Genomic DNA, 12224 nt, shown 5'->3' on the forward strand with positions numbered 1-12224 from the left:
TAACCCCCAAAGTTTCAGCAAAGATGGCACATTTTCTAGTAGGTTTCCTTGCTATATATCTCCTCAGTTCCGAATCATAGCTGCAAGTATAAATGCTTTTAAGATTTGGAATTTGTTACTTTGAAAGATAGTAGAGAACCATAGGAGAGAGACAGAGACAGAGGTAAACAAATAGAAAACCTGCAAATGCTGCAATCAGCATTCAGCCCATTATATTAGCTTGATTGGTCTTCTTTTGTAAATATATCTCTATATATATTTTCCTGTGAAAGCAATACACTATATGTAAGGTGGGAGGAAAAATCAAAGAAAGATCTAGATTCAAATTAAAGCAACCAAAGTCCCAACTAAAAAAATATATAAATTTCGTATGTATGACATTTCATACAACTATTAATGGGTTTATTGCTCATACACCTCACAAAAAATCACAGTAAGACCACTTAAGACAAAACTATTAAACAAACACTCTTGAGTTCTAAGCGGAAAAGGTTTAAAAAAAACAGAAAATAAGTAAATTAATGGAACTAACTTAAGTAATAACTTGTCACAAACAGAAATGTTCTGCTTAAGAGGAAAGCAGGCCAAAAAGTAAACAATTAATTTTGCTCTTTATTTCTAGAGAAAATGTTTGTTATCAAACAAATGGTTCTAAAAAAACAAATTAAGAGCTCTGTATAAAGGCTTTTGGAGCATATGGAAAAGCCAATGGAAAATGTCCAATGATGTTCAATGTCATCAAAATAACTTTGGCCTATGCAATGGCTTAGCTCATTAGTAATCTCCTAGGCAATTGCAAGGACAACTTTATACTTGCAATATCATCATTCGATGCACTTATGTAAAACTTTTGAATATTAACAATCGAAGCGCCAGAAGACATATCACTCACTACTATCTTTTTAGAGGCACACTCAAGAATAACTCTTTTCTAATGAGTAACCCCATGAACATTTTGAATGGCCATCTATAATATATTATACAATGAAAAATTGGACAATAATTATCTTCCAACTAGCAGATGTAGTTTTCCAGCGTAACCCAATAAATCATAGCAGTACATCTATCAAAACAAATACTAGAAACCCAACCACATATTTACATAAAAAAATGAGATACAAGTACAAAAAATTTTAAGTACTAGTAGCAGTTAATAATAGGAAATAGAAGCTTACCAAGCAAGGCTCAAGCCCAAAGAACCCAGTAGTGTAAGTCATCCTCTTTCATTTGGCATCTACAGCATTATCAACAAGTACAAAAACCATCCCATCTTTTTTTCGGTAAAAAAAAAAAAGAAAAGCTGAAAAAGAAGACAAGAAACCAAAATTAAAGAAAACCAAACGTTTGGATACCAATTCCCGTGTAGGGGCCAATCTGTGCTTTGTCCCACTTGTCAACGTTCAATCCTCCTTGATAGTGTTAGTTCTTGTGTTGGCTTAATTCAGTTCCAAAATGCAGAGGCTACTGTTCACGAGCTCAAACACTGATATAGAATGCTCAGAATCCAATCTCCACCGTTCATAATGTAGATTCATGTGTTATGAACGTCCCTGCAAAATTTCAGCTCAATCGGACCACAAACGCCCATCGATCGGGGCTGTTGATCAAGACTGGACAGCATTTCCAGAATGCTGTTTCACCCATGTCCGGACATGCCTTCCCCGGGTCCGGACCTCATTTCCAGAAACTCAAATTTTGCTCCGCAAAGCTGTGTCCGGACAGCCCATTAACATGTCCGGACACCCCGTAAGTTTTAGGCCCAAAAACATGATTTTAAGTGGGTTAGGTCTAGGGTTTTGTCGGAGATATATATACATCATTATAGAAGAGAGAAGTACGAATTTTCACCCCCAGAGAGTTCGTCGGAGGCTGTGCTAAGAGAGATCATATGTGGTGAGCGTTAAAGTGAATCTCTTAAAGTTTTAATTATTCCTTTGATAAATCTACGGTTGAGAAGTCTATCGGAAGGGTCCGGTAAAGGAGAATCACGTTGAAGAAGATTGTGAGCGCGGAGACGAGTTGTAGGCTTGTCGATCTTACAGAGCCAAGGTCTTGCAAAGGGTTGTAAGTGTTCCTAGTGTCTGTAATCTCTGGATAATCTTTTGATAGTGATTTCCTGGGTTTGGCTGCCCCGGAGAGGTTTTACTTTTAGATCGGTCTTTAAAAGGTTTCCTCTTCGTCACCAAAATCTTTGTGTGTGATTGTTCATATTTTGGTGATTGTTTGCTTTGATAAATATCCGTTAATTCCGCATAAAATTGTGATATTTTTCTGTTTAGAGTTTTTCAATTGGTATCAGAGCGGGTTCACTCTGTTTGGATTAAATTCTTGAGTGAGATCTGTTGACTCCTGTTTACTATGAATACTTCTCAAGGGGAATATGATCTTATAAACTCCTTCAACAATTTGTTGGAAAAATTCACTCTTTTGAGACATCAATACACAAATTGTTTGGGGGATTTTCAAGATCTTAAGCATGTGAATGAATCTATTGTTAATTAATTGTCTGAATCACATGTCCTAATTGATTCTTTGAAATCTGATAAAGAATCTTTGGCGAATGATTTGTCTAAATCACATATCTTGATTGATTCTTTGAAATCTGAGATTTCTGTGCTTGTTGAAAGTCTTTATCACTTGAGAATGAATTGAATGTTTCTAAGGAACTCTCACGAAATTTCTCTAGTGATAATTTGAAAAGTTTTCTTTGTACTAAAGAATTTGTTTCTAACAAGCCTAGTATGATTGTTGATAATGTTGGTGCATCTACTTCACATGTTTCTAATGAGTCCTTGAATCATAATCCTGTGAATGTTAAAGAAACCAAGGCTAATTTTTCTAAGACTCCTTCAGTTAAACAAACTCAAGGTAAGCTTTTTCCTACATGCCATCATTGTGGGATTGTTGGTCACATTAGACCAAACTGTTGGAAATTCAAAGCTGCTCCAAAGAAAGAAAATCATGCAGCTGCTCCGACTCTCCATGGTAAGAAAGGTAAGAAAATTTATGTTAAGCATCATGCATCTTACCCTAAGCTTAGAGTCATGCATCCTCATAGAAAATTATCTTCTAAAAGGTTTGTGCCCACTTGTCATCATTGTGGAAAGGTTGGTCATATTCGACCAAAGTGTTTTGATTTGAAATCCCATAAGCATAAAAGTGAAAATTCCTATTCTAGGAAAGAAAGTGAGGGTTTGGTCATAATGATGAGAGAAGTGCTATCTAGGCTAGATAAGTTTGAGCAAAGTCATAAGTCTAGACCTAAGATTTCTCAAGTGTGGGTTAGGAAGGATGATATCATTCACCCATTGAGGGGGAGTGGTAGTGATCTCACCTAAAATTAGGTGAGTCAATAACATGCCTAGGATTGATTGTTTTGCTTATTTTATAATATCCTAGAGCATGTTGTTTTTTTTTTCATTGCATTTTTTTTGTTTTTGCTTTATTGTTTATGCACTGCATTGTTTTTGTTGTTACACTTTCTGTATGAAGAGTATATACATGATTGTTTTGAGATTCATGTTTTGAGGCATATTCATAAAGGATTTTTCAAGAAATTCATATATCATGATCTTTGAAAAGTTTATAGATGAGATGTTGTGTGCGGACCACCAAGATTTTTGTCTCCTTGCTAATCAAATGTTTAGGAATGTGTAATGTCTTGTGAAGACCTAGAAGTAGTTATTAAACCAAATCATTATTTTGTAGTGGGACCTATAAGATGTGATGAAAGTTTAATGCTAAAGGACATTCATGTCTTGCCAAATGTAATCTCAATTCAAGCATGTTGCTTTGTTTTGCATTGCATTTTTATTTGTTTTGCATTTGTTTTTCTTTTGTGAAAAATTTCAAAAAGACAAAAATATTTTACTTTGGTTGTTTTTTTTCTTTTCTTTATTTTGTCTTATGCACCTAGATAGTTCATTAATTTCTCATGTTGCTTTTTATGAATTTAATTCCTTACGTCTTGGAATGTTCTTAATATGCATGAGATGAAAATTTGTGTCAATAGACTTGTTTTTGTGGTTACCTAAAGCCTGAGCTTATGTGGTACTTTTTGCCTATGCTTTATCTCTTGTGCACAGTTAAGCTTAAATTGAAGTTTTGTTTCACTTTATTTGTGAGGTCTGTTAGGTAGCCATATGAGGTTTTTGACTAGTCATATTTTTCAAATTGACCATATGCTAGTTGAACCTAGGGCTTAAAAATTCCTGCTTTCTCTGTTGTGATAAGCTCCAAAAGTTTAAGGACACTTTCTCAAAGAGAAAAATAAACAAAATAGTGAAACAAATAAAATCAAAATATCATATTCCAAAAGGAATTTATTTCACTGTGTCAAACTTGTGCAAAATATTTTACAAAGAGAATTGTATAGGATGAGAGTGGCTAGACCCTAGTATGATAAGGTTTCACTTTTGATTTGATATACTTGTCAAAACCTCATGGTGGTGAAACTTTCTCCTCATTTTATAAATTGAAAATTTTTCTCTTTGGATGGCTTACCCACACACCACACAAACATAGGTTGAATGGAACATTTTCTTGGCTTGGGTTAAGCAATATGAGTTTCTAGCCATTTCTAGTCTCATGTATATTTTGCATATTTGGAGCATGTTTGGATATTCATTGTACAATACATGAGTCATTGATGTGTTATCATGTGTGTTCTTTTAACTTTTAAGGGGGAGAAACATGTTTTGCATTTCCAGTTTCCTGTTGTTAATTGAGTCATACATTGAGGGGGAGTTTTGCTGATGTTTCTTTATAATCACGCATGCTACGTCATTTTTTTATCATGAGTTTTATTTATGTCTTCTTGTTCCACATATGCCTTGATGTATTTTGTGAAGTGTTTCAGGAAATATGAAGACCTTTTGTCATTCTGTGACAAAAAGGGGGAGTAAATATGGGGAGATGATGGGATTGGCTCGACATTTTGGTTTTGTCACTGAATTGCCAAAGGGGGAGTTTGTTAGTTCTTGTGTTGGCTTAATTCAGTTCCAAAATGCAGAGGCTACTGTTCACGAGCTCAAACACTGATATAGAATGCTCAGAATCCAATCTCCACCGTTCATAATGTAGATTCATGTGTTATGAACGTCCCTGCAAAATTTCAGCTCAATCGGACCACAAACGCCCATCGATCGGGGCTGTTGATCAAGACTGGACAGCATTTCCAGAATGCTGTTTCACCCATGTCCGGACATGCCTTCCCCGGGTCCGGACCTCATTTCCAGAAACTCAAATTTTGCTCCGCAAAGCTGTGTCCGGACAGCCCATTAACATGTCCGGACACCCTGTAAGTTTTAGGCCCAAAAACATGATTTTAAGTGGGTTAGGTCTAGGGTTTTGTCGGGGATATATATACATCATTATAGAAGAGAGAAGTACGAATTTTCACCCCCAAAGAGTTCGTCGGAGGCTGTGCTAAGAGAGATCATATGTGGTGAGCGTTAAAGTGAATCTCTTAGAGTTTTAATTATTCCTTTGATAAATCTACGGTTGAGAAGTCTATCGGAAGGGTCCGGTAAAGGAGAATCACGTTGAAGAAGATTGTGAGCGCGGAGACGAGTTGTAGGCTTGTCGATCTTACAGAGCCAAGGTCTTGCAAAGGGTTGTAAGTGTTCCTAGTGTCTGTAATCTCTGGATAATCTTTTGATAGTGATTTCCTGGGTTTGGCTGCCCCGGAGAGGTTTTACTTTTAGATCGGTCTCTAAAAGGTTTCCTCTTCGTCACCAAAATTTTTGTGTGTGATTGTTCATATTTTGGTGATTGTTTGCTTTGATAAATATCCGTTAATTCCGCATAAAATTGTGATATTTATCTGTTTAAAGTTTTTCAGATAGTGCAACTCACACAACGTCGTGTAGGGGTGGGCAAAGATCTGATGAGAGCGGTTGTTTGAGATGACAGTAGTGTGGAATTGGAGGAGAGTGATGAACAAAGGTTCTCTGTTGCAAATTGATTAAGTGGGGTTGAGGGAAAGAGCAAGAATAGAGACTAACTATTTCTCATGATATGTGAAGAATCAAGAATGCAGTGCGCTACATTTTTGAAAGTTACTCTTCTACGTCTCCGACATTTTTAGTTTCTAGGAAATTTATGTTTGAAGACGTATCTGGTACCAATTTTCTTGACATAAAGGGTCTTAGTTGGACACTTATTTATTTATTATTTATTATTATTTTTAATTCAAATAAGGGGAAGCCGGAAGCGGGTTATGCATCATACAACAATAAAAGTGTGGGCAACCCAACAACAAAGTTCAAATAAAAAATATAGTACAGTGAAAATAACAGTAATAGACTAGCAATGGTGTTATTCATGGTCCCAGAAGGATCATAAATAAGTCTGGTATTTTTAAGGGCTGCACAAGGCGGTAATTAATGACAAAATGGCTAAATAAAGAGTCGCAACCGGTGAAGGCAACAACCACAATTAAGAGGTTGTTGCAAGAAAGGTACTGCAGTAAACCAGATGGACTCCTTAAATGGTGTCTTTTGAATCTTGATTTTGTGCATATACAATGCCTTCCAAATGCATATATTGTTTATAGAAGTCATTTTGTGAGGTAATTTTCCTTGCGATAAGAAGGGATAATTATATTTACCTCTATGTGGTAAAATGATAATTAATACAAAACTACTTCTGTTAGTCGGTAACTGCTTTTTAAATAGAATTTAAAAAAAAAATAAAATCCAATACGATAATTTGATAATACTCTACTATATATAACGTCATTTTTAGAATTATATATATAATACTTTTAAAAACTTTTACCCGTAAATTTTTAAAAACTTTATAAAACGTCACATTGAGTTCTATTGATGCCATAGTGAGGCGGGTGTTAAGCTATGGCTCGATCAATCTACTACAAAAAAATAGAGGTTTAGTAATGTTTTTTTATGATGGTTTAGGGCTAAAAACCGTCGCTATAAAACTAGTGGCGGTTTTGTAGTGACGATTCCAAAGAGTAGCTAAACAAGGGTAGGGAAATGGGAAAAAGTTGTCGGTTTAGGCAAAACTGACACTAATTAGTGATGGTTTGTCCAAACCGACACCTTTTGAAAGGTGTCGGTTTGTCTTTGTAGTGACGGTTCCAAAGAGTAGTTAAACATGGGTAGGAAAATGGGAAAAGGTGTCGGTTTAGGCAAAACCGACACTAATTTATTAGATTCCAAAAAATATATATATATATATACCCACATATATTTTCCACTTATTTATTGATTTCATTTTTCATTTTTTACATTTTATTTTTATTTTCATTTTAATGTCGATCAGATCCAAATCTCCTCCTTCTTCTTCTTCTCCCTCTCTTTTCTCGATCTCTCTTTGTTGACGTCGGCATCGATCTCTCTGTATGTTGGACTTCTTCTTCTTCTTCTCCCTCTCTTTTCTCGACCTCTCTCTGTTTACGCCGGCATCGATCTCTCTGTTGGGCTTCTTCTTCGTGTGATTTTGGATCTTGCGGCTTGCAATCCAAATATGGCACGCACAAAATCAACCATGGATTCCAAGAAAGTAGCACAAAACTTCATTTCTCGAACGGGCTTAGATTCACAAACATCCAGTATCCTCTTAATTGTCTTGGCTTGGGAAAAATGTTGAGGAACCACCAAATGAACAATCGCCTACAGAAAAATGAAGGAAAAAAAAAGGTGATCAGTAGATCCAGTCAGAAAAATAAAAGAAGATGAAAAAAAGAAAAAAGAAAAAAAGGAAGAAACGTGAAATGGGATTATAGTGTGTTAAACTTTTAAACCCAAAAAAATATTTAAATTAGAAAGGAGGGTTGAATTGGTATTCAAAATTCAAAATTTGAAATTGGTGTCAATCGGTTGAACAGTAAACCAACACTATTATTAGTGTCAGTTACTGTTCAACTGACACCATTTTTAATTTGATGTCGGTTGAACAGAAACCAACACCTTATAGTGTCGGTTTCTTCCAAATCGTCAATAAAACTAGTTTTTTTTTTTTTTTTGATAGTGGTCATGAGAGTGCGTTTGCGGAAACTCCTCTTAAGCGGCACCCCGCGAGTTGGTGTTATTATGGTCAAGCCCTGGTAAGATAGCTACAATTGGCCTCTCACTCCAACCGTCTAAAAAAACGTTTTAATGATTTTATCTCCCAGGCTAGTGGTTCTTTGTAAAAAAACTACTTGAATCATTAAAAGGAGAATCTATTTTGATCGGTCAAATCATTAAAAGTAATAAAACAAAATACTTTTTTATAGACTCAAGCAAATTAGCGAGTTTTATTTTGTGAGTAAACAATACTCACCAAAATCATTAAAAATCACAAAAAAAAAAAAAAAAAAAAACTTGTCAATAGACTCAGCAAAGTTTTGCTTGGAATATATATATAAACTTGCTACAATTTTCCATAGTCGTTATGCTTGCAATTGAAGTTTGTATATGGGCTTTGCATGTTGAGAAGGGCATTTTAATTCACGGGATTCATTTTAATTCATGGCCAATCGACGTCAAGCTTTCAAAAGCGCATGCGCCAAGTTGTCTTTCCTAGTATTGGAATACAGACTCCAATTGCACCTGCAATGACTATGGAAGCAGCCACAATAGCGAGTTTATATATAATGGAGAGCTTTTTTTTTTTTTTTTTTTTTTTTTAATTGAATAAGGGAAAAAAGGCTACAGGGAAATATATAATGGAGACCTTGATGCAATTTTCATACTCTTTATCCTCCCAAAACTTAGGAAAGGTGTAGAAAAAAAAAAACATAAGGAAAAAATTATACTTTAACCACCTAAACTATTATCACATATTTTTTTTAAGCTTTTAAACTTTAAAAAGTGACATTAGGGCGTCTTATAGTATTAATACCGTGTGTCAAATTAGGGATTTAGCTTAAGTACCGTTAAAAAAAAAAACTACAACATATGTGTTGTAGTTTCAATGATCCAGATTTAATTTCAAGTTTTCCTTCCAAGTGTTCCGTGAGAAAAAAAAAAAAAAAAGAAGAAATTAAACCTGGACTATAGAGAAAATTACAACACGTATACTATAGCTTTTTTTTTTTTTTTTTTTTTTTTTTTTTTTTACAACATTTAAGCAAAATCCTCAAATTTAACACTTTTGTATTTTTCTCTCCCACATACCATTAAAGTTATTTAAAAATAACCGTTTAAAAAAGCTAAATTTATTAAAAAAACTTAAGGTTAAAAAAAGGGGTGGCCCTTTTCATATTAACCATTTTTTTTTAAAAAATAATAATGATTTAGGGGTATTTTAGGGAGAAAAAAAATGTAAAAGTGCTTAATTTGTTAGGCAATGGTTCTATGGGAGCCCTAATGTCACTTTGAAAGTTTGGAGATGTAAATGAATATGTGGTGATAGTTCAAAGAGTTAAAATATATTTTTCCTAAAAATAAAGTGCAAGTCCTTTATGAAATTCAGTATAAGATGGGAAAAAAAAAATCAGCTTCATTATGGGAATTGCTTGAATTATTGGTATCCATCAACTCATGAAAAATCGAGAAGCCTCCAGAATTTTGTAAGTAAAATTTATCTGATTATGAAACATAAGTTATTCTTATAGGTGGGAAATAATATTTGTAGCCCCCGTGATAATTGCTATACCCCATGAAGATACAAGGAAAGTATCTATAATTATGTGGATGCTGTATTACTATTTACTTAAGGAAATACTAAGGCTTTGTTTGGTTTGCCGATCGGATATTCTATAAGAAAATGAATAATTATTAGTGGGAATAGAGAAGAGTGGAATGAAATAGTTATTCATATTATTTAGTTTGGCAATAACACATATGTTCTTACTGGAATTAAATCAAAATTACTACAAACCCCACATTTTTTTTAAACTCATATTAGAAAATTTTTTTTTTTTAAAAATAAATAAAAAAAAAAAACCACTAAAAAATATAGTGGGTGACCAACCACGGAAGCAGTCGGGATAAAAGTCTTTCTCTACTAGCACTACTCTCGATCCAAGAGTTGGTTAGAATTATCATGCCAACATTATAAAATAATGATGAAATAAAAATATAATTTATAGGATTATTACTCTTTATAAAACTACCTTAATTTTTGCGTGTTTGTTTTAACTATACGTTTCCTCTGATATTCTAAGGACATTGTAAGGTTCTTGATTCATAATACAGTCAAGATAAAGGTGTTTGGGTATGGTAAACAAGTATTTGACAGGTAAAGCTTTGGTGGGGGTTGCTCTAACCATTTGAGGATTAAGATAAAGCTTCCGTCTGGTGATCAGATCTTGGAGGTCAGAGTGGGTTGCATCCATGGGAGGTAGTGGAGAAGATAGATAGCAGAGAAGACAAAAGTCTTCAGAAAATCAGTCAAAAAAGAGAAAAGATACAGAGTAGTGAAAGATCCGGCTATGTTTTAATTTTTGTAAATTTTATTTCCTTAATAATATCTTTCAATAAAATTACAAAGGGAAATTTTAACCTTAATGAGATTCAAACACATCTCCTAATGTACCACTCCATTTAGACGATAAGAGTTCGTTTGAATTTATGATTTTAAAAAGTGAGATTTAACAATAGTGATTTTAAAATGTGTAATTTGAAAATGTGATTTTTAAAAACACAGTTAATCATTTGGAAAATTGCAGTTTGACTTTTAAAATCACAGTTTGCGTTTTAAAAAAAACGCAAATTTCCTACGTTTTCACATTGTAATTTTTTAAAAACACAATTTTAAATGATATATTTTCTACGTTTGGCTTAAAATCACATTTTTTATCTATGAAATCAAAATGTCAAACGCACGTAAACCCTAAATGTCTTTCAAAATAAAATTAATTATCTCATTTATGGACCTCTGATCTATTAAGCTATTTTGGACCCAATTAATAGAGCCTTGACATTTAAGCCCATTACCATGATGGGCTAACCTACAAACTTAGCTGAATAATGTTACAACTTAAGAGATGGGGTTGCAAATCGGTTTTCAAAATGATCTGTCACATCACTTTGGGCTCTAATCGACACCTTCACCTTATTTTGTGTTTAATAAAATTCTAAAAGAAAATTCAAAATGATGAGATTTAAACTAGGGTTATACATGTAGGCAGTTGGTAACCGCTATCTGTTATCTGCATATGTAGATATATACATATAGCGGTTTTTATATGTGTGTGTTTTTGTTGGATTTGTAACGTTGTTGAATTTCTTCTAAAACAGTAAACACATGTTTACAGATTTTCAAAATCGCTTAAAATAAGTCTTAAAAAAGACACAAAGAAAACCCAGAAAAATAAAATATGCCCCTAAGGCACTGAATTTGGCCCGACTCCAAAGTTTAACAAAACTTCATTGGTGTCAATTGGTAAAGTATTCCTTCTTGACATTATGTCATTTTTATAACTACTTGTGACAGATAAATTAAATTTGTGTTATTTATGAAAGATTAAAATAACATTGTAGTGTCAAATGCATAAGAAGAGGGGAGGTTGGAGTTTAGTTATCTCCGCCTGATTTTTTAATTAATTATTTATAATTTAGGAAAAAAAGTACATATATCTCATTCAAACAATTTAACAATTTGTAATGTTTTCCCTCTCCCAGACTTTTAATTAAAATAATATTATATCCCTTACTCCTTCCCAAAACTACCAAAAAATTACAACGTACCACTTTGTATTAAGAATGACAAAAATACCTTTATTAAAAAAAAAATCAGAAAAATACAGGATATAAAGGGTAATACCCCGAATTTATATAGATTTTTACATCCAAATCATTTAGCCTAATGCCATTCCAAAAATGATAAATAGTAGTACTTCGACACAGCTTGCAAATGTTAACAACACTTGTTATATATAGTTGCTTTTTGGAGAAAGAAGTTTTTCAAAATTAAAATTGAAAAACTCTACTTAAGATTGACAACATCATTTTTTTAAAAAAGAAAAAAGAAAAAAAGAAAAGTGAATTAGCCATAATATCAATTAAAAATGATATTTTAGAAAAGCTTGAATAGAAAATTTTAATTATTAAGTTTGCATTCAAAAAAACAAAAAGAATAAGGAAAAATTACAGTTTACCCCCTCAAAGTTGACAGCTTTTTTCAATTCGAACAACAAAGTTTCAATTTTTGCAATCCACCCCCACAAAGTTTCAATTTTTTTTTCAATTTGACCAATATTATCCAAAAATTTCCATATTGCCCATAATTTTTATTTTTTTTATGAAAAGAAATAAATAAATTTGGGGCTGCAA

The 12224-nt window shown here is 33.2% G+C and overlaps 1 long non-coding RNA gene across 1 annotated transcript; it reads right to left on the reverse strand.

Moving 5' to 3' along the window:
• Positions 1 to 1285, reverse strand: LOC148587328 (uncharacterized). Its single transcript, XR_015911511.1, has 3 exons — positions 1176 to 1285; positions 181 to 263; positions 1 to 80 (listed from the first exon to the last, which is right to left on the reverse strand). It is a non-coding gene; the product is annotated as an uncharacterized LOC148587328 (long non-coding RNA).
• Positions 1286 to 12224: the final 10939 nt, after the last annotated feature.

This window comes from Corylus avellana, chromosome 2 (assembly GCF_965113065.1).
Source record: "Corylus avellana chromosome 2, dhCorAvel1.hap1.2, whole genome shotgun sequence".
In the NCBI taxonomy this organism is placed as follows: Eukaryota; Viridiplantae; Streptophyta; class Magnoliopsida; order Fagales; family Betulaceae; genus Corylus; species Corylus avellana.